The sequence below is a fragment of the Heloderma suspectum genome, chromosome 6 (assembly GCF_057233095.1).
Source record: "Heloderma suspectum isolate Gila_16-S chromosome 6, 16-S_ref, whole genome shotgun sequence".
Classification (NCBI taxonomy): Eukaryota; Metazoa; Chordata; class Lepidosauria; order Squamata; family Helodermatidae; genus Heloderma; species Heloderma suspectum.
Window position 1 is genome coordinate 123,264,223 of NC_139463.1, and position 20,079 is coordinate 123,284,301.

Sequence of the window (20,079 nt, forward strand, 5' to 3'; positions counted from 1 at the left end):
TAAAGTTCTGCATTGCTGCTAGGTTTTTTTCTGGTTGTACAGTTATATTGTGATTTAACCTTTCATAATTTACGTATATTGTTTTATGCTGCACCTTGTGGTTTTAATTTTTGTGAATCACCCATATATATATAATCAATCTACCATAATTTCAACTAGCACAACGTTCCACAGCACAAAACAAGAACTAGAAATAAATACGTGCAGAGGTGATAATTAAATCACATGATCTCATCCAGATGGGTTTTACTGACGGAATAGACCAGTGAGGCTAAGATTAGATCTAAAGACAGAAAGTGAAGCATTGACAGAAAATTGAGTCAAAGCAGAGACAGAGCAGCAGGTCAGTGAAGAAAAGTGAATCAATCAATCACAAGCTTCAGACTAAGGATGGACGAAAGTCCCTTACCTGGTCCCGCAGCTTGCTTCGCAGTGGGAGGGAGGCGCTCCAGTTCTTCCCCCGAAATTCAGGCTGGGGGGGGAGGTGCCCCGCCCCTCCCGGCCAAAATTCAGGCCAGGGGGGAGGCGCCCCATCCCTCGCTGCCGAAATTCAGGCCGGAGGGGAGCGCCCCATCTCCCCGGCTGCAAAATAAAAAAAGTAAAGTAAAAAAAAAAACCGTGATAGGCTACGTAACGATTCACATAGCCTATCACGGCTAGATTTTCAAAGTCAGCCGTGATAGGCTACGTATATCATTATGTAGCCTATCACGGCTGACTTTGTGGGGGGGAAAAGCGCGTACGCAAATGGCGGCGCCCATGGGTGCCTCCATTTGCGTTCCTTATTTGGGCACGGGTAGTCTACATAAAGATTTACGTAGACTACGGTGAAAATAAGGGCAACGCTATTTGCATTGCCCTTATTTTCGCCATAGTCTACGTAAATCTTTACGTAGACTACCCGTGCCCAAATAAGGAACCCAAATGGCGGCACCCATGGACACCGCCATTTGCGTACGCGCTTTTTTTTTTCAAAGTCAGCCATGATAGGCTACGTAACGATATACGTAGTCTATCACGGCTGACTTTGAAAATCTAGCCATGATAGGCTACGTAAATCATTACGTAGCCTATCACTTTTTTTTTTTTTTACTTTACTTTGTAATGGCGGCGGCGGCAGCTGGTCAGAAGACCGGCCACCGCCCTCGCCACCGCCAAAACGCCGCCGAAATGCTGCCGGGACCCGCCGCCGCGAGAGACAGTCGCACGAGGTAAGTCCCATCCCGGGGGGGGCGGGGGGGCGGAGAATTTCCCCAACAATTTCGGGCGACCGAATGCATTGGCATTCGGCCTCCCGGAGATTCGTGGAGAAATTCTCCGCCATCCCTACTTCAGACCAGCTTCACACACATGCATTTGCTCATGGAAATCCAGAAAAAGAATGGTTAGAATCTAAGTAAATCTGGCCATACTTTTCATTTCATTAACTGACTCCGTTAACTGAGGCCTCACATGATATTTGTGTCTGCCCCTGGCATTAACACTAGGACCTCAGTACAATATCCCTGTAACAATAATGTACCCTGTCCCTGGAGTGATTTCAAATGCAAACAGAGTGAGTTATTATAGTAATAATGAGGAAGATCCATACAAATCAGGGGTCCAAAAGTTAGTGCTTTTAATACAATCTGATCTGATCCTTGATCTACCCTGATGTTGTCAATTTGACCTCTTCTCAGTTGGGCCGCCAAGCTTGTGTTATTTTGCAGAAAGTGAAAGGCTTACCTGGGATCTATGTTGTGGATCCAGTGTTGGTCATCTACTAGTGGAAAAGAAACCAAGAGTGGAACAGATTTCTCCCCCACCCACAGCTCCCCCCAGACCCCTAAATCTGCCCAGTGGAACTTTGCAGAAAAACCTTGTACAGCATATTTAGGCATGGGAGGGTCCTGCAGGGGAGAGGAGAGGATTTGGAAGTCCCATGGCACTATAGGATGTTGTGTTGTATGATTTCCACTCGAGCGACTATTGGATCAAACCCAAAGTTTCAAGCGTTCTTCAACCCTGGCTTTTGAAGTTCTAACTGGAGAGTCCAAGAGAGTAGGGATGGACAGAACACTTACCTTCCGTTCCGTTCTGTTTCCGCTGGGGGGGAGGCACTCCATCCCTCCCCCCAGAATCCTCGACAGGGGGGAGGCGATCCGGTCCTCCCCCCCGGAATCCTGCCAGGACGGCTCCACTCCGCGGCCAAGCCGTGGAGCTGCCAGCCTGCTCCAGCCGCCCGCAGCTGGACATCCGGCCACTGGGCAGCCCTACATGGACGCAAATGGCGGCTGTCATAGCCACCACCATTTGCGTCCCTGTATTGAGCCGTGATAGGCTATGTAAATATTTACATAGCCTATCACGGCGGGGGGGGGAACCAGCGTACGCAAATGGCAGTAGCCTCTAGGGGTGCACGAAAGTCACTTACGTGGTCTCGCAGCTTGCTTCACGGTGGGGGGAGGCGCTTCGCTGCTCCCCCCGAAGTTCAGGCCGGGGGGAGGCTTCCCCCCTCGCCCGGCCGAAATTCAGGCCATGGGGGAGGCTTCCTGCCTCGCCCAGCCGAAATTCAGGCTGGGGAGGAGGCGCCTCGCCTCGCCCGGCCATGACATAAAAAGTTAAAAAAAAAAAACGGCCCCGTGATAGGCTACGTGACGATTTACGTAGCCTATCACGGCTAGATCTGCAAAGTCAGCTGTGATAGGCTACGTTAATTGTCACGTAGCCTATCACGGGTGACTTTAAAAAAAAAAAAAGCGCGTACGCAAATGGCGGCCCCCATAGGGAGCCGCCATTCGCATTCCTTATTTGGTCGCTGTAGTCTACGTAAAGATTTACGTAGACTACGGCGAAAATAAGGGCAACGCAAATAGCGTTGCCCTTATTTACGCCATAGTCTACGTAATCTTTAGGTAGACTACAGCGACCAAATAAGGAATGCGAATGGCGGCTCCCTATGGGGGCCGCCATTAGCCGTACGCACTTTTTTTTTTTTTAAGTCACCTGTGATAGGCTACGTGACGATTTACGTAGCCTATAATGGCTGACTTTGCAAATCTAGCCATGATAGGCTACATTAATCGTCACGTAGCCTATCATGGGGGCATTTTTTTTTTTTTACTTTTATTGGAATGGCGGCGGCGGCGGCAGCCGGTCGAAAGACCAGCTGCCGCCTCTCCCCCTGTCAAAGACCTGACGAACCGCCGCCGGGACCCGCCACCGGGAGGGACATTCGTGAAAGGTAAGTCCCATCCCAGGGGGGGCGGGGGGCAGAGAATTTCTCCCCGAAACTACTTCGGGGGGCTGAATACGTTGGCACTCGGCCCCCCGAAGTTTTGGGGAGAAATTTTCCCCCATCCCTAGTAGCCTCTGCCATTTACATATGCTGGGTTTTCCCCCCCTGCCGTGATAGGCTACGTAAATACTTATGTACACTATCACAGCCTCTGCAGGGACGTAAATGGCAGGACAGCCACCATTCACAAAGCAGCATGGATGGGAGAAGTAATTGCTCCGTTTCGTGCGCCTTTTGTGGGTTGGGGGCAGCAGGGACTTTGTCCCGCGCGCCTTTCGTGGGTTGGGGGGGAAGGGGCTTCGTTCCGTGATGGATTTTGGGGGGCCGAATGCACTGGCATTCAGCCTCACCAAGATCCGTCGCGGAATTCTCTGACATCCCTACAAGAGAGCAACAGATGTCCTGAGAAGTTTTCTTCCCCTGGAACTTCCATTTGCTTCTCCAACCTTCCTACCTAGGGATGGCACGGGAACCTGATTCCATCTGGGAATCAGTGTAAATATTTACGTAGACTAAGACGGCCAAAAATAAGGAACACAAATGGCAGTGGCTGTAGCCGCCGCCATTTGCGTAAGTGTGTTTTGTTTGGTTTTTTTAAGCCAGACATGATAGGCTACGTAAGTCTTTACGTAGCATATCACATCTTGTAAAAAAAAAAAAAAACCAGACTGCAAATGGCGGCAGCAGCAGCCGGTCGGAAGACCAGCTGCCGCCGCCGCTGCCGCCGCCGCAACCGCCGCCGCCCGGGAGATCTGCCCCAGATAAGTCTCATCCCGGTGGGGATCCGCGGGGGGGCGGGGGGGCAGGCCGTTCCACCACAGATTTCGGGGGGCCGAATGCACTGGCATTCGGCCTCACCGAGATCCGTGGTGGAATTCTCTGACATCCCTATGGATAGATAGATTAGATAGATAGATAGATAGATAGATAGATAGATAGATAGATCGCATTTTCCTAGGGATGTCAGAGAATTCCGCCACGGATCTCGGTGAGGCCGAATGCTAGTGCATTCGGCCCCACTGAAATCTGTGGCAGAACGGCCTGCCACCCCACTGTCCCCCCCTGTGGATCCCCCCCAGGATGAGACTTACCTGGGGCAGATCTTCCGGGCGGTGGCGGCTTCGGCGGCGGCAGTGGTGGCGGGCGGTCTTCCGACCAGCTGCCACCGCCACCATTTCCAGGCTTGGGGGGGGAAAGACGTGATAGGGTACATAAATCTTTATGTAGCCTATCATGGTTGGGGGTGGGTTTTAAAAAAAAACATGTACGCAAATGGTGGGCGGCTACGGCCGCCGCCATTTGCGTTCCTTCTTTTTCCCATCTTAATCTACGTAAATATTTACATAGACTATGACAGCGAAAATCAAGGGGAACACAAATAGCGTAGCGGGTGCTATTTGCGTCCCCTTTTGATTTGCCATTTTAGCCTACGGAAAGATTTACGTAGGCTATAACAGTGAATGAAAAAGGGACGCAAATTGCACCTGCTACGCTATTTGCATTCCCCTTGATTTTCATTGTCATAGTCTGCGTAAATATTTACGTAGATTAAGACGGCCAAAAAGAAGGAGCGCAAATGGCAGCGGTCGTAGCCGCCGCCATTTGCGTACACAATTGTGGGGTTTTGGGGGGTTTTTTACCCAGAGCCCTGCGCAGCCGGAAATCCGGCTGCGGACGGCTCTGGCCGAGCCGGGCCGGGCCGGGCCTGGCCGGCTGCTCCGTGGAGCTGCTGCGGAGCACAGCCGGCCATTCGAGGATTCCGGGGGAAGGAACAGAGCGCCTCCCCCGCCCGGACAGGATTCCGGGGGGAGGGACGGAACACCTCCCCCCCACCATCAACATTATCCATGAAAGGTAAGTCACATTTGTACATCCCTACATTTTCCAAATTACATGCTTTTAGGAAGGCCCTGAAAACTAATTTGTTTCATGTCTGTTTATTATTTCCCCACATTACCTTTATCAGACTGCGTTGTAGCTTCAGCTTTGTGTTCTAGTTCTAGGTTTTGTCTTATGCTGGTGTACGTTTTTAATTTTTGTTTGTTTTTTGAATGTTTGCTGTTTTTATGTGCATTTTATTGTGTATGTCACCTTAGAAGCCCTGAAAGATGACATAGATTGTAAACAAACAAAGAGCATGAAAAGGGATCTCATAGCTTTTTCCTAGTTCCACCACCACTACAGACCTCTTTAGGAACTAGTTATGCATAACAGCTCTCATGTTCATGCCATACATTTTTCAAATAATGTCTCTGAGAAGGCTGAAAGAAACATCAGTGGTCTGTCCCAACACATCCTCCCCACCTCCACCCCACCCCCGAATTGGTACATTTCAATTAAGCCATTTCCAGTAGGTAACCATATATCCTTTCACTGGAAACCATCAGCTGGAGGATCCACAACAAATCTCTTCCATTGCTGAGCCCCTCATAGGGATGTACGAATCCCTTACCTGTTCCGGTCAGGGCATCCGCTGGGGGGGGGAGGCGATCCGTTCCTCCACCCGGAATCCTCGATGGGGGGGAGGCAATCTGGTCCTCCCCCACCAGCATCCTGTCTGGCCGGCTCTGCTCAACGGCAGCTCCGCAAAGCAGCCGGCCAGGTCCCTCTGCAGCCGGACTTCTGGCCGCGGATGGGCTGCTGTGGACGCAAATGGTGGCCGCAAGTAGTAGCCGCCATTTGCTTCCACCCAGGCTGCCGTAATAGGCTATGTAAGAATTTACGTAGCCTATCACGGCTACCCCCCCAAAAAAAATGGCGTACGCAAATGGCAGCAGCTACAGCAGCCGCCATTTGCGTTCCCTATTTTTCACCATTCTAGCCTACATAAATATTTGCATAGGGAATTACGGCAAAAAAAAAAAAAGGGAACCACAAATAGCATAGTGGGAGCTATTTTTTTTTTCCTTAGACAGCTTCAGCATGGAAGTTGAAGTCACATAGAACCATTGTGGGTGCGGCGGCGGGTGCGGCGGGTGTGGCGGCGGATGTGGCGGCGGGTGTGGCAGGTGCAGCAGGTGCGGTGGGTGCGGCGGGTGTGGCGGTGGGTGCGGCTGGTCTCCTGGCCGGCCACGGCCGGGCTGCTGCGGCCGCCATTGCCATCCTTCAAGCCGCAATAGGCTACGTAAGAATTTATGTAGCCTATCACGGCATACGCAAATGTTGGCAGCTACAGTGGCCGCCATTTGCATTCTCTATTTTCTGCCATTCTAGCCTACGTAAATATTTATGTAGGCTAGAACGGCGAAAAATAGAGAACGCAAATGGCGACCGCCGTAGCCGCCGCCATTTGCATATGCTGGGGTTTTTTTGTTTTTTTCGTTAGCCGTGATAGACTACGTAAATTCTTATGTGGCCTATGACGGCTGCCTGGGTGGATGCAAATGGCGGCTGCTACGGCGGCCGCCATTTGCATCCGCAGCAGCCCGTCCGCAGCCGGAAATCCAGCTGCAGACAGCCTGGAGCCGGCTGTCGAGGATTCCGGGGGGGAGGACCGGAGCGCCTCCCCCCCGTCGAGGATTCCAGGGGGAGGGACAGAGCGCCTCCCCCCCACACCGCGAAAGATTCTGCAAAAAGCTGCAGGAGACTTAAAAAGGCCTGGAGAGTATCTCCTCCTCTTCTGCCAAGCCTCTGGGTGCACTTTCAGCAGCAGCAGCGTGGTGCGGCAGGATCTGGGAAGGGCTTGGAATGGGTCGCCCATACACACTATGATGGTAGCTATGTAGTGTATGCTGCTTCAGTGAAAGGGCGCTTCACCATCTCCAGAGATAACCCTTCAATCACGCTGTATCAGCAAATGAAGAATCTGAACCCTGAAGGAACCGCTCTGTATTACTGTGTCAGATACTTCAGGGACAACAGCACAGCGATTTACTTCTCTACAGATACTAACCACAACCACCATTTCTCCTGTCATCAAGAAAATTAATCTTTCGGGGAGACAAAATACCTCACCTTAACTAAGGATGTCAGAGAAATCTGCAACAGTGTCATGCCCCCCTCGGACTCCTCCGAGGATGAAGGGGAAGGGCAGGCTCTGGACCCAGGGGAAGGGACCAGCACGGAAAGAGCCTGAGCCCCCTCACCCCCTATGGAGGTTCCAGGCCCAGTTGCAGTCTCTCCAGAGGATTCAGAGGGCAAAATGCCACTGACCTCCAGAGAACGAAGGCAGTTGCATGTCAGGGAGCAGCATAGGCCAGCCTCTGTCCGTTTAAGACAGAGAGGCTCTCAGAGGCGGACTGATTAGATACAGCTGCCTTTTAATGTTAAAAGGGGTTGGCAGGCTGGGGCAAGACCGCTGAAGAAACAACATCATGTTACAACCCAGTTCTCAGCCTTTGCCTCAGATCTTGTGCACTGCCATGCTTGGGTTTTCTCATGTGTTTTGGACCCCAGATCAGATAACAGACCACTCTTTGCCTGGATGCTTTGGACTCACTGCCTGGGTAAACCATCCCTGGCTACACCTAGGGATGTACGAAAGGTACTTACCTTTCGGGGATTATGCTGATGGTGCGGGGGGAGGCGTTCCGTCCCTCCCCCTGGAATCCTCGCCAGGGGGGGAGGTGCTCCGTTCCTCCACCCTCCAAGAATCCTGGCCGGCTGGCTGTGCTCTGCAGCAATTCTGCGGAGCCGCCGGCCGGCTCCTCCAGCAGCCAGACATCCGGCCGCTGGCTAGCAGGGATGCAAATGGCAGCGGCCATAGCCGCCACCATTTGCGTCCCTGCAGTCAACCGTGATAGGCTACATAAATCTTTACGTAGCCTATCATGGCTGATTAAAAAAAAAAAACACATGTCCGCCGCCATTTGCGTTCCTTATTTTCGCACGTCTTAGTCTACGTAAACATTTACGTAGACTAAGGCAGCAAAAATAAGGGGAACGCAAATAGTGTAGCGTCTACGCTATTTGCGTTCCCCTTATTTTCGCTGTCTTAGTCTACGTAAATGTTTACGTAGACTAAGACTTTGCAAAATAAGGAACGCAAATGGCGGCGGCCATGGCCGCCGCCATTTGCGTACGCGCTCTTTTTTTTTTTTTTAAGTCAGCCGTGATAGGCTACGTAAACATTTACGTAGCATATCATGGTATTTTTTTTAAATCTAGCCGTGATAGGCTACGTAAATCTTTATGTAGCCTATCACATTTTTTTTGTTTTGTTTTTTTAAAAACCTGGAAATGTTGGCGGCGGCAGCCGGTCAGAAGACCGGCCGCCACAGCCGCCACCTCCGAACCGCCTCCGACCCGCCGCTGGAGCCACCGCCACCAGGAAGATCCGCCCCAGGTAAGTCCCGTCCCGGGGGGATGGCAGGGGGGTGGGCCGTTCCGCCCCTGATTTCAGGGGGCCGAATGTGCTGGCATTCAGCCTCCTCGAGATCCGTGGCGGAACTTTCGTACATCCCTATCATGCCACTTCTTCATTTCCCAGACTTGGACAGGTTTGTTGTTGTTGTTCAGTCGTGTCCGACTCTTCGTGACCCCATGGACCATAGCACGCCAGGCCTTCCTGTCCTGCGCTCTCTCCCGGAGTGTGCTCAAGTTCATATTCATTGCATCTGTGATGCTATCTAGCCATCTCATCCTCTGTCGTCCCCTTTCTCCTTTTGTCTTTCCCAGCATCAGGGTCTTTTCCAGAGAGTTTTCTCTTCGCATTAGGTGGCCAAAATATTGGAGCTTCAGCTTCAGTATCTGTCCTTCCAATGAGCAGTCAGGGTTGATTTCCTTTAGGATTGACTGATTGGACCTCCTTGCAGTCCAGGGGACTCGTAAGAGTCTTCTCCAGCACCACAGTTCGAAGGCATCAATTCTTCGGCGCTCAGCCTTCCTGATAGTCCAGCTCTCACAGCCATACATTACTACTGGAAAAACCATAGCTTTGATTAGATGGACCTTTGTCGGCAAGGTGATGTCTCTGCTTCTTACTATGCTGTCTAGGTTTGCCATAGCTTTCCTCCCAAGGAGCAAGCGTCTTTTAATTTCATAGCTACAGTCACCATCTGCGGTGATCTTGGAGCCCAAGTAAATAAAATCTGTCACTGCTTCCATTTCTTCCCCTTCTATATGCCAGGAAGTGATGGGGCCAGATGCCATGATCTTCATTTTTTTAATGTTGAGTTTCAAACCAGCTTTTGCACTCTCCTCTTTCACCCTCAACAAGAGGCTCTTGAGATCCTCTTCGCTTTCTGCCATTAGGATGGTGTCGTCTGCATATCGGAGGTTGCTGATAATTCTCCCGGCAATCTTAATTCCAACCTGTGATTCATCCAACCTGGCATTTCTCATGATGTAAGAAAGCAAAGTGGCTGTCTGATGAGGCTTTACAAGTAGCTGAGGAAAGAAGGGAAGCGAAAAGCAAGGGAGAAAGGGGAACATATACCCAATTGAATGCAGAGTTCCAGAGAATAGCAAGGAGAGACAAGAAGGCCTTCTTAAATGAACAATGCAAAGAAATCAAGGAAAACAACAGAATGGGAAAGACTAGAGATCTCTTCAAGAAAATTGGAGATCTCAAGGGAACGTTTTGTGCAAAGACGGGCATGATAAAGGACAAAGAAGGCAGGGACCTAACAGAAGCAGATGAGATTAAGAAGAGGTGGCAAGAATACACAGAAGAACTATACAGGAAAGATCTGAATGTCCCTGATAGCCATGAGAGTGCGGTCATTGAACTTGAGCTGCACATCCTAGAGAGTGAAGTCAAGTGGGCCTTAGGAAGCATTAGTAACAACAAAGCTAGCAGAGATGACAGTATTCCAGCTGAGCTATTTAAAATCCTAAAAGATGATGCTGTTAAAGTGCTGCATTCAATATGCCAACAAATCTGGAACACTCAACAGTGGCCACAAGACTGGAAAAGGTCAGTTTACATTCCAATTCCAAAGAAGGGCAACGCCAAAGAGTGTTCAAACTACCGCACAATTGCGCTCATTTCACATGCCAGCAAGGTGATGCTCAAAATCCTACAAGCTAGGCTTCAGCAGTATGCGAACCGAGAACTACCGGAAGTACAAGCTGGGTTTAGAAGAGGCAGAGGAACTAGAGATCAAATCGCCAACATTCGCTGCATCATGGAGAAAGCAAGAGAATTCCAGAAAAACGTCTATTTCTGCTTCATTGACTATGCTAAAGACTTTGATTGTGTGGATCACAACAAACTGTGGCAAATTCTTAAAGTGATGGGAGTACCAGACCACCTTACCTGTCTCCTGAGAAACCTGTACGAGGGTCAAGAAGCAACAGTAAGAACCAGACATGGAACAACCGATTGGTTCCAAATTGGGAAAGGAGTACGACAAGGCTGCATATTGTCACCCTGCTTATTTAACTTATATGCAGAGTACATCATGAGAAATGCCGGGTTGGATGAATCAGAGGTCGGAATTAAGATTGCCGGGAGAATTATCAACAACCTCCGATATGCAGACGATACCACCCTAATGGCAGAAAGCGAAAAGGATCTCAAGAGCCTCTTGTTGAGGGTGAAAGAGGAGAGTGCAAAAGCTGGTTTGAAACTCAACATTAAAAAAACGAAGATCATGTCATCTGGCTCTATCACTTCCTGGCATATAGAAGGGGAAGAAATGGAAGCAGTGACAGATTTTACTTTCTTGGGCTCCAAGATCACCGCAGACGGTGACTGTAGCCATGAAATTAAAAGACGCTTGCTCCTTGGGAGGAAAGCTATGGCAAACCTAGACAGCATAGTAAGAAGCAGAGACATCACCTTGCCGACAAAGGTCCGTCTAATCAAAGCTATGGTTTTCCCAGTAGTAATGTATGGCTGTGAGAGCTGGACTATAAGGAAGGCTGAGCGCCGAAGAATTGATGCTTTCGAACTGTGGTGCTGGAGAAGACTCTTACGAGTCCCCTGGACTGCAAGGAGGTCAAATCAGTCCATCCTAAAGGAAATCAACCCTGAGTGCTCATTGGAAGGACAGATAATGAAGCTGAAGCTCCAATATTTTGGCCACCTAATGCAAAGAGAAAACTCCCTGGAAAAGACCCTGATGCTGGGAAAGACTGAAGGCAAAAGGAGAAGGGGACGGCAGAGGATGAGATGGCTAGATAGCATCACGGATGCAATGAATATGAACTTGAGCACGCTCTGGGAGAGAGTGCAGGACAGGAAGGCCTGGCGTGCTATGGTCCATGGGGTCACGAAGAGTCGGACACGACTGAACGACTGAACAACAACAACTCTGCATATAAGTTAAATAAGCAGGGTGACAATATGCAGCCTTGTCGTACTCCTTTCCCAATTTTGAACCAATCGGTTGTTCCATGTCGGGTTCTTACTGTTGCTTCTTGACCCTTGTACAGGTTTCTCAGGAGACAGGTAAGGTGGTCTGGTACCCCCATTCCTTTCAGAATTTGCCACAGTTTGTTGTGATCCACACAATGATGGATCGAGTAGGCCTACTCTAACAATAAGATGAAGGACTTCCATTAAGGCTACCAGATCTTCTAATTCAATGCATTTTACACACATGCCTGAGCAAATGTAACCACCACATTACTAAAACATAGGGACAAACATTGGCGAATATAACCTGTAATTCTATAATGAGCAATTCTTCTTTAGTAGTATATTTTCTTTCAGTTCCTGTGATCGGCTGTTGGAAATGGCAGCAGATTCTGGAGGCAGGGCAGGGTGGGGAACCTCGGGTCAATGGGCCACATTTGGACCTCCTGGGGTCCCAATCCAGTTCTCTGGCCATGCCCCCTTACCTTGGCTCCACCCCCTAATATTTGGTGTTATTTCTAGGCTTTTGCACAGTTTTTTCACTATCTAAAAAGGTTGAAATGTCTCCCATAAGGGTCAATTGCTGACAAGAAGAGCTTTAATGATAACATGCTGGAGATAGATAGATAGATGATAGATAGATAGATAGATAGATAGATAGATAGATAGATAGATAGATAGAACTCCAATACCGCCCAGCCTCTGATGCCATTCTATTTTAAAAACTATATCTATAACCTTAACAAATCCACATTTTTGTGAATGCGCATACACACACACACAAACACACATACACATATATATATATTGTATGTATTTCTGTCCCACATGTTTTGCCTTTGGCCCCACCCATCACTACAATGTGGCCCAAAGAGCTTCTCCAAAATTGAATTTGGCCTTTGGGCTTCTCCCATCTCTGGCCTTGGTGATGAGGTAGAGTACATCTGTGAGGAATTGAATGTGGCAGTCTACAGCAGAGATGATCCCTGTGGGAGAGTCACCTTGACACCTAGCCAACAGGGCAGCACGACACAGTACTGTATCGATGAAGAGGACTGAAGTGTCAGCACACTATATAAAAAATACTATGGCGCTGTTAGTACAATATTATATCTTGAATGGAAGCTATTTCTATAGTTATAAAATATTGTTTAACCCTAAGTGTTTGAGTTGGTTTCAAATTCTCTTACTGGGTTACAACTGGAGAGTGGATGGATGGATAGATAGATAGATAGATAGATAGATAGATAGATAGATAGATGGCATGGACGCCTGATTCAGTCCGGGAATCCGGTGGACCTGCTCCTGCCCACAGTCCCGAGCCCCGCTTGCCAAGCACCTGCCCCTGCTTGCCCCCTGTCCACATTCAGCAAATGGCCTACACTCACTCCAGCAGCCTTGTCAAACTTAGCAGTCACCATTTTCTGAGAAATAAAATGGTGAATGCAAAAATGCGCAAATTTGCGCACATGCGAAAATGTGCATTTTGCGAATGCGCATATTTGTGTATGCACAAAAATGCATATTTTACAAAAATGCACATTTCACACATGAGAACATGTGCATTCACGAAAATGTGGATTTGTTGAGGTTCTATATATAGTTTTTAAAATAGAATGGCATCGGAGGCCGGAGGGTATTGGAGTTTAAACTTAATCATTTCAAGGGGAGGGAGAGGGGGAGGGAAGGGGAAATAATTTTATTTTCTTTTTCTTTACTTCCTTTCCTCCTTTCTTTTCCTCCCCCCCCCTTTCTTTTGTTATTGTGGTGTCCTCATTAGAATATTGTATTGCTGGGAAATTGTTGAATTGATCAGGTTGTTGATATTTTTGGTATTGTTTATTTCATTTATAAAGATAAAATAAATAAAAATATATTTTTAAAAATGTGGATTTCTGCACATACAAAAACATGTGAATTTTTGCGATTGTCATTCTATTTTTTTTTTTTTTTAGAAAAGGTGACTGCAGAGGTTGACAAGGCCGCTGGGGTGAGTGTGGGCTGCTCACTGAGAGTGGGAGGGGCTTGAGCGCAGTCTGGGGACCAGCGAGTGAGGGCAGGGGCTGGGCAGGAGTCCGGAGAACCCAGACAGGGATTTGTTCGCACATCCCTAAGATAGATGGATAGATGGATGGATGGATGGATGGATGGGTGGGTGGGTAGATAGATAGATAGATAGATAGATAGATAGATAGATAGATAGATATTTTTATTTGTACCCACACTTTTTGACTACAAAAATGGCACTGAAGGCCATCCAGCATCTCTATTGACGCCCTCCCCCCTCACAGTTTTGCATCATATTTCCCATGAATGGATGGAACCATACAGAGTGATCATGAAGTGAGAAACTGTCTTCAGTCTTTAGATGCCTAGTAGCACAGAAATAGACAGCTTGCAAATAATTGCCTTTTGATCAGGTGGCCAAACAGTGGAGGAAAGATGGACTTCCTACTGCAACCCCCAGCCAACTCCATGTAACAGCAGAGAGGGTGGCATTGGTAGAGAACCCAAGGCTCTCTATGAGTTCAACCCTTCTGCAGCAACAATGCCTGAAGAATTTGGAAAATCTCCAAAGGTGATTTAAAACCATGAGGTTTGACCATCTTGAAGATCTTTGCTGAAACTTTTGGCCAAAGGGAATATGGTAGGGATGTATGAAAGTTCCGCCATGGATCTCGGGGAGGCCGAATGCCAGCGCATTCGACCCCTGAAATCGGTGGCGGAATGGCCCACCACCACCCCACCCCCCCTGGGACGGGACTTACCCTGGGCGGATCTTCCTGGCGGCGGCGGCTCCGGCGGTGGCTCCGGCAGTGGTTCGGCGGCGGCAGCAGCTGCAGTAGCCGGTCTTCTGACCAGCTACCACCACTGCCATTTCCAGGTTAAAAAAAAAAGTGATAGGCTATGTAAAGATTTACGTAGCCTATCACGGCTAGATTTTAAAAAAAACACCATGATAGGCTATGTAAATGTTTACGTAGCCTATCACGGCTGACTTAAAAAAAAAAAAAACCCCACACGTATGCAAATGGCAGCGGCCATGGGCACCGCCATTTGCGTTCCTTATTTTGGCACATCTTAGTCTACGCAAACATTTATGTAGACTAAGACGGCGAAAATAAGGGGAACGCAAATAGCGTAGACGCTACGCTATTTGCGTTCCCCTTATTTTCGCCATCTTTGTCTACGTAACTGTTTACGTAGACTAAGACGTGCCAAAATAAGGAACGCAAACGGCGGCGCCCATGGCTGCCGCCATTTGCGTACACGCGTGGTTTTTTTTTTAAAATCAGCCGTGATAGGCTACATAAACATTTACGTAGCCATCAAGGCTGACTGCAGGGACGCAAACGGCGGCGGCTACGGCCGCCACCATTTGTGTCCCTGCTAGCCAGCAGCCGGATGTTCGGCTGCTGGCAGAGCTGGCCGGCAGCTCCGCAGAATCGCTGCGGAGCACAGCCGGCCGGCCAGGATTCCGGGGTGGGGGAGGAATGGAGCGCCTCCCCCCCTGGCGAGGATTCCGGGGGGAGGGACGGAACGCCTCCCCCCCACCATCAGCATAATCCCCGAAAGGTAAGTGATTTTCGTACATCCCTAGAATATGGGCTGATATTGAGGAGTTTTCTAAGACCTGGTCTAAGAGGATATATCAGACCTGCTTAGCTTCACAACGTGGCTGCATCATATTGAGATCAACTGTGTTGGTCCATAGACAAACCAGTCGTATTATTCATACATGCAATTTACCACTTGGTCAATTGTCATATACCCCTTTTATGTTAGAAAACATGGTACAATGTGTCACTTACCCATCATGTTTGAAATCTTCCCTTCTGGGCATGGAACACAATTGTAGCAACCGAATTGCTCCCCTTCCTCCTTTTCCTTCTGATAGCCTGGAATGCAGGAATTACTACACAATGAAATGGGCTGCACCTGTTGGCAAACAGGAGAGGAGTTCAGAAGGGGATACATGAGAAATTTTCTATAGATCATCACCTGATCTACAAAATTAAAAGTAGTTGTCCTAGAAAAACCAAATTTAACAGAAATCTACAAATCATTTCCTGAACAGTTTGATCCAGATCAGCAATGTTTTTGTTGCTGCTTTCATTTTTTGAAATCTCATGCTTGACTGAGGGAAAGCAATGGAGAATGGAAAAAAGAAACCAACTGCTCATGTCAGTGCCTTATCCCATGGGGGGGGGGAGGTTAGCAACTAGGGGACAATGGGCATGTGTGGTCAACAAATAAATTGTAATCAAGGTATGGAAATTTGCATGTTTTTGTTCTACAGAAAATATAAGATTGTGTGTAGAATACATCATTTGTCATGTATTATGTTTGATCAGTGGTAATCACTTATAATCACCCATAAGAGGAGAGGTTTTACAGCAAAGGAAACTTCTGCCCTCTGAATCTTACAATCACATATACCTTAACATCCATACCTGGTTAAAATATTTGGGCCAAACTATTATATCCTCATTAATATATATTAATCTTTCTTTCAAGATTCATGGGTTCCATGTTTCCAACTTTCACTCTAAGGAAGGAGTTGTTTGGAAATATGACCATGTTCATTATGTCAAATCCACCTTCCATTTCCATTTTATCATTAAAGGACACCATTTCTCCAGCTGAGTTATTAAATGAAATGTCTTGAAGAAATGGATGGAGCTAGTGGGAAGAGGAGGGAAACCAAAACATTGGGTTGGATCCAGACTTAGAGTAGACCTATTGAAATCATTTAGACATAAGTTAATCATGACCACTTTAAGTTCTAACATTTTCAGTTGGTCTACACTAAGGATGACTAGGGATGTATGGGTAATCCTCTCTATTGAGTTCTTCCAGTATTTACCCAGTTCACTCCAGCCAGACCCAACTATGGACAGTCAACCACTGACTGTCTCAGTGAGACTGAAATCGACAGAAACATGCGTCCCTAAATATGACTAAGTTTCAATCCAATCCACTCAAGTCTTCATGCTGTGATTCAGAAACAAACACTCTTCTTTGCTCTTATTTTTTTTGGTAGAAATCTACGTAAGGATTAGCTTAATTTATTTCAGTCTCAAAGTATGGGAGGAAATGTCAAGCACAAGGCTTTCTACATCAGAAATGTATACAACACTATTTAACTAGTTATTCGTGGAGGAGGAAGCTGGATGTTGTCCCACTTTGCACTAATCTGTTCATGGCAATAAAGACATGGGAGAGACAATTACCTGCCAAGGCTTGTGATCTTGAAATTCAACTCTTCTACCCTCCACTTTTCCATTATTTGATCTAGATAAGACTAGGCCATTCAAAGCATGCACCACAGCATACACAGCAGTATAAATACTATAACTGTGGCCAGTCATGTGCATTTCAAAATACTGTCCAGGAAGGCTTTCTGGCCTCTCCTCCCTGGAACAACTTTCATCACCCAGCATTGGCTCATTGCAGTCTGGAAAGAAACAGTTGAATGCTTGTTCCCAGAACTTCTTGAGTAAACCATTAGCTTCTGTCCTGCAAGGTTTTATGATTTGAAGAAATTTCTCAAACGCTTGAAGTTAATTTGAGTGAACAGTGAAGGAAAGGGCACCACAGAACAGTTGCAACTTGGCAGGTCCAGTCACCTCCACAGGAACAGTCAAGTCTCCTGATTTCATGTATTTATCATGAAAACTAAAAACTACACACACACACACACACACACACACACAACTTGTGGCTGTTTCTGTTTTCCAATGCAAGTCAAGGGGAAAATGTAAAATCTGAATAATTCAGATTTCTGAATCTTGATTTGGGGTGGATTGGCCTTGGCCCAATCCAAGGCCCCAAATCAGCCTCTGAATTGAGTTCGGGGCTGTTTAATTTGCAAACATATGCAAATTAAACAGAGGGAAAATACATAGATATAAGAGACAAAAGTTAATTACGAAATCTTGAGTGTATCCTTTGAGGAGCTCAGAATCTGTTTCCCAGATGAGTAATTTTTCCCACTGAGCTACCATGGATCTTATGGGGATATTATTCCATTCTTTCTTTTCTGCCATGGGACCCCTTCACTATCCCATGCAATAAAGCCTTTTCTACTTCTGTGTCTGTTGCTGCCCCAGAAGGGTTAAACTGTTCTCATGGGTTCTTCATCCATAACACTCTCTCCATTGTTTCATGGAGTTGGCTGGAATGCCAATCCTTCTTCCACTGTTTGGTCTTCCATTAACAGGGCAGTTATTTGAAGGCTATCTGTTTCTGTGCTACCAGGTTTCTAAAGACTGTATCTTCAGGGAAGCCAGGACCATGGAAAGTTCTGGCCTCTGACTCACTCTGGCAAGGAAGTCCACAATAGGGCGGGCACTCTGATACTTTTAAAACTGCTGGGTTGTGGAATCGTGTTTACTACGTGTTGTGGGTAGGTGATGCCATGGGCTTATTTGGTTATTGTTGCCTGTTGATGGTTTCCTTCCATTTGTGGAAATAAAATGGTGCCATCATCATATGAAACTGTCAGGGTGGGATGGCAACAAAGATGGTATTATGGCAAATGCAAGACCACAGGCCAATTCTAACCTGAGAAGGCAGTTTAAAACAAATTGAGACATTTATGTTTAAATAACATTTTATAATGAAAAGATTCAAGCTATAATACTTTACAATGCCATATTCTTCATTATATAATGTGCTGATACTTCAGTCCTTGGTGAAAAAGTTCTGCACAGTGCTGCCATGTTGCCCAGGTACCATGTTGCCCAAGTACTATGACCAGGGCCTCTCCTACAGTGATCATCTGCATTGCAGACTGCCAGATCCCCTGCTCCTCACAGCCGATCTGGTCCTAATTACCAAGGACAGAGGTGTGTAGGGATGGTGGATAATTCCGCCATGAATTCCAGTGAGGCCGAATTCTGTAGAATCCAGCCCCCTGGAATCCGTGGCGGAACAGCCTCCTGCCCCCCTGCCCCCCCCTGCAGAATCCCCCGGGAAGGCACTTACCTGGGGTGGATGCGGTGGTTGCGGCAGCGGCAGTACCGGCAGCGGCGGATGCGGCAGCGGGTGCAGCGGCGGCTGGTCTCCTGGCCGGCCACGGCCAGGTGCAGTGTACGCAAATGGCTGGCGGCTACGGCGGCTGCCATTTGCATTTGCTATTTTTCGCCGTTCTAGCCTATGTAAATATTTACAAAGGCAATTACAGAGGGAAAAAAGGAACCGCAAATAACGCCCACTACGCTATTTGCGGTTCCCTTTTTCTTTCACTGTAATTGCCTACATAAATATTTACGTATGCTAGAATGGTGAAAAATAGCGAACGCAAATGGCGGCCGCCATAGCGGCCGCCATTTGCATACACTGGCTTTTGGGGGGGGGTGTTAGCCGTGATAGGCTACATAAATTCGTACGTAGCCTATCACAGCTGCCTGGCTGGATGCAAATGGCGGCCGCTACAGCGGCCGCCATTTGCATCCGCACCAGCCCATCCATGGCCGGAAATCCGGCTGTGGACGGCCCTGGCCGGCTGCTCCACAGCCTGGCCGCAAAGCGGAGCCAGCCGTCGAGGATTCCGGTGGGGAGGACCAGATCGCCCTCCCCATCAAGGATTCCTGGGGGAGGGATGGAGCGCCTCCCCCCCCCCTCAGCAGATGCCCCGGCCAGAACAGGTAAGTGATTCGTACATCCCTAGAGGTGGGGAACCACTTTCACCCTGATGGCCAAAATCAATTTTGGAGAAGCTCTTTGGGACAGCATTCCAGTGGCGGGTGGGACTGAAGGCAAAAGGGTGGGGCTAAAGCAAAAGAGGTAGGTTCAAATATAAAATGACACTACCACCCCAACCAGCATATTAGACCTTAAAGCTCTTACTGCCAATATATAAGCCTTAGGGCAGCCATTTCCACCTCTTTACAATAGGGAGAAAAATGTGCAAAAGCCTGGAAATCACCAAATATTTGGGGGGTAGAGCCAAGGAAAGGGGGTATGGCCCTCTGAAGAACACCAGAGAGCTGGACTCGGACCTCATGAGGTCCAGATTTGGCCCACAGGCCCAAGGTTCTCCACCCCGGCCTAGGCTGTACTGTCCTGCATCCAGAATCTGCTGCCATTTCCAACCGCTGATCAACAGAATTAAAAGAAAATACCCTACTAAAGAAGAACTGCTAATTATACAACCACAGGTTGTATTCTCCAATGTTCACCCCTATAATTTTGGAACATGGTGGTTGCATTTTCTCAGAATATGTAGGGAAAATGCCTTGAATTGGAAGAAATGATAGGCCAGCCCTCACCTGATTCTTAGAGAAGGCTTACTGATTCCATTCCATAGGAGAAATGCATATGACCAGCATGGTAGATTCTTACATACTTTCTTTTCATAAGCTGATCCTTGCTGTTCATCTCAGGCCTCAACAAGATAATGTAGCATTTGGGGGAAAAGATACAACCCAGTAAACCAGCACTAGAAGCTTAGATAGAGAAGATCTCAACAGCTAGCATATATTTCCCCTTGGTTCTCAGGTAGGTTGGAACAAAAGACAACCAAACACTGCAGAACACCACCAGCATGCTGAAG

The 20,079-nt window shown here is 47.8% G+C and overlaps 1 gene segment (V, D, J or C); it reads left to right on the forward strand.

Annotated features, from left to right (window-relative positions):
• The window catches only part of LOC146342978 (immunoglobulin gamma-1 heavy chain-like), a 675,086-nt gene that overhangs the window by 156,976 nt on the left and 498,031 nt on the right, over nt 1–20,079 (forward strand).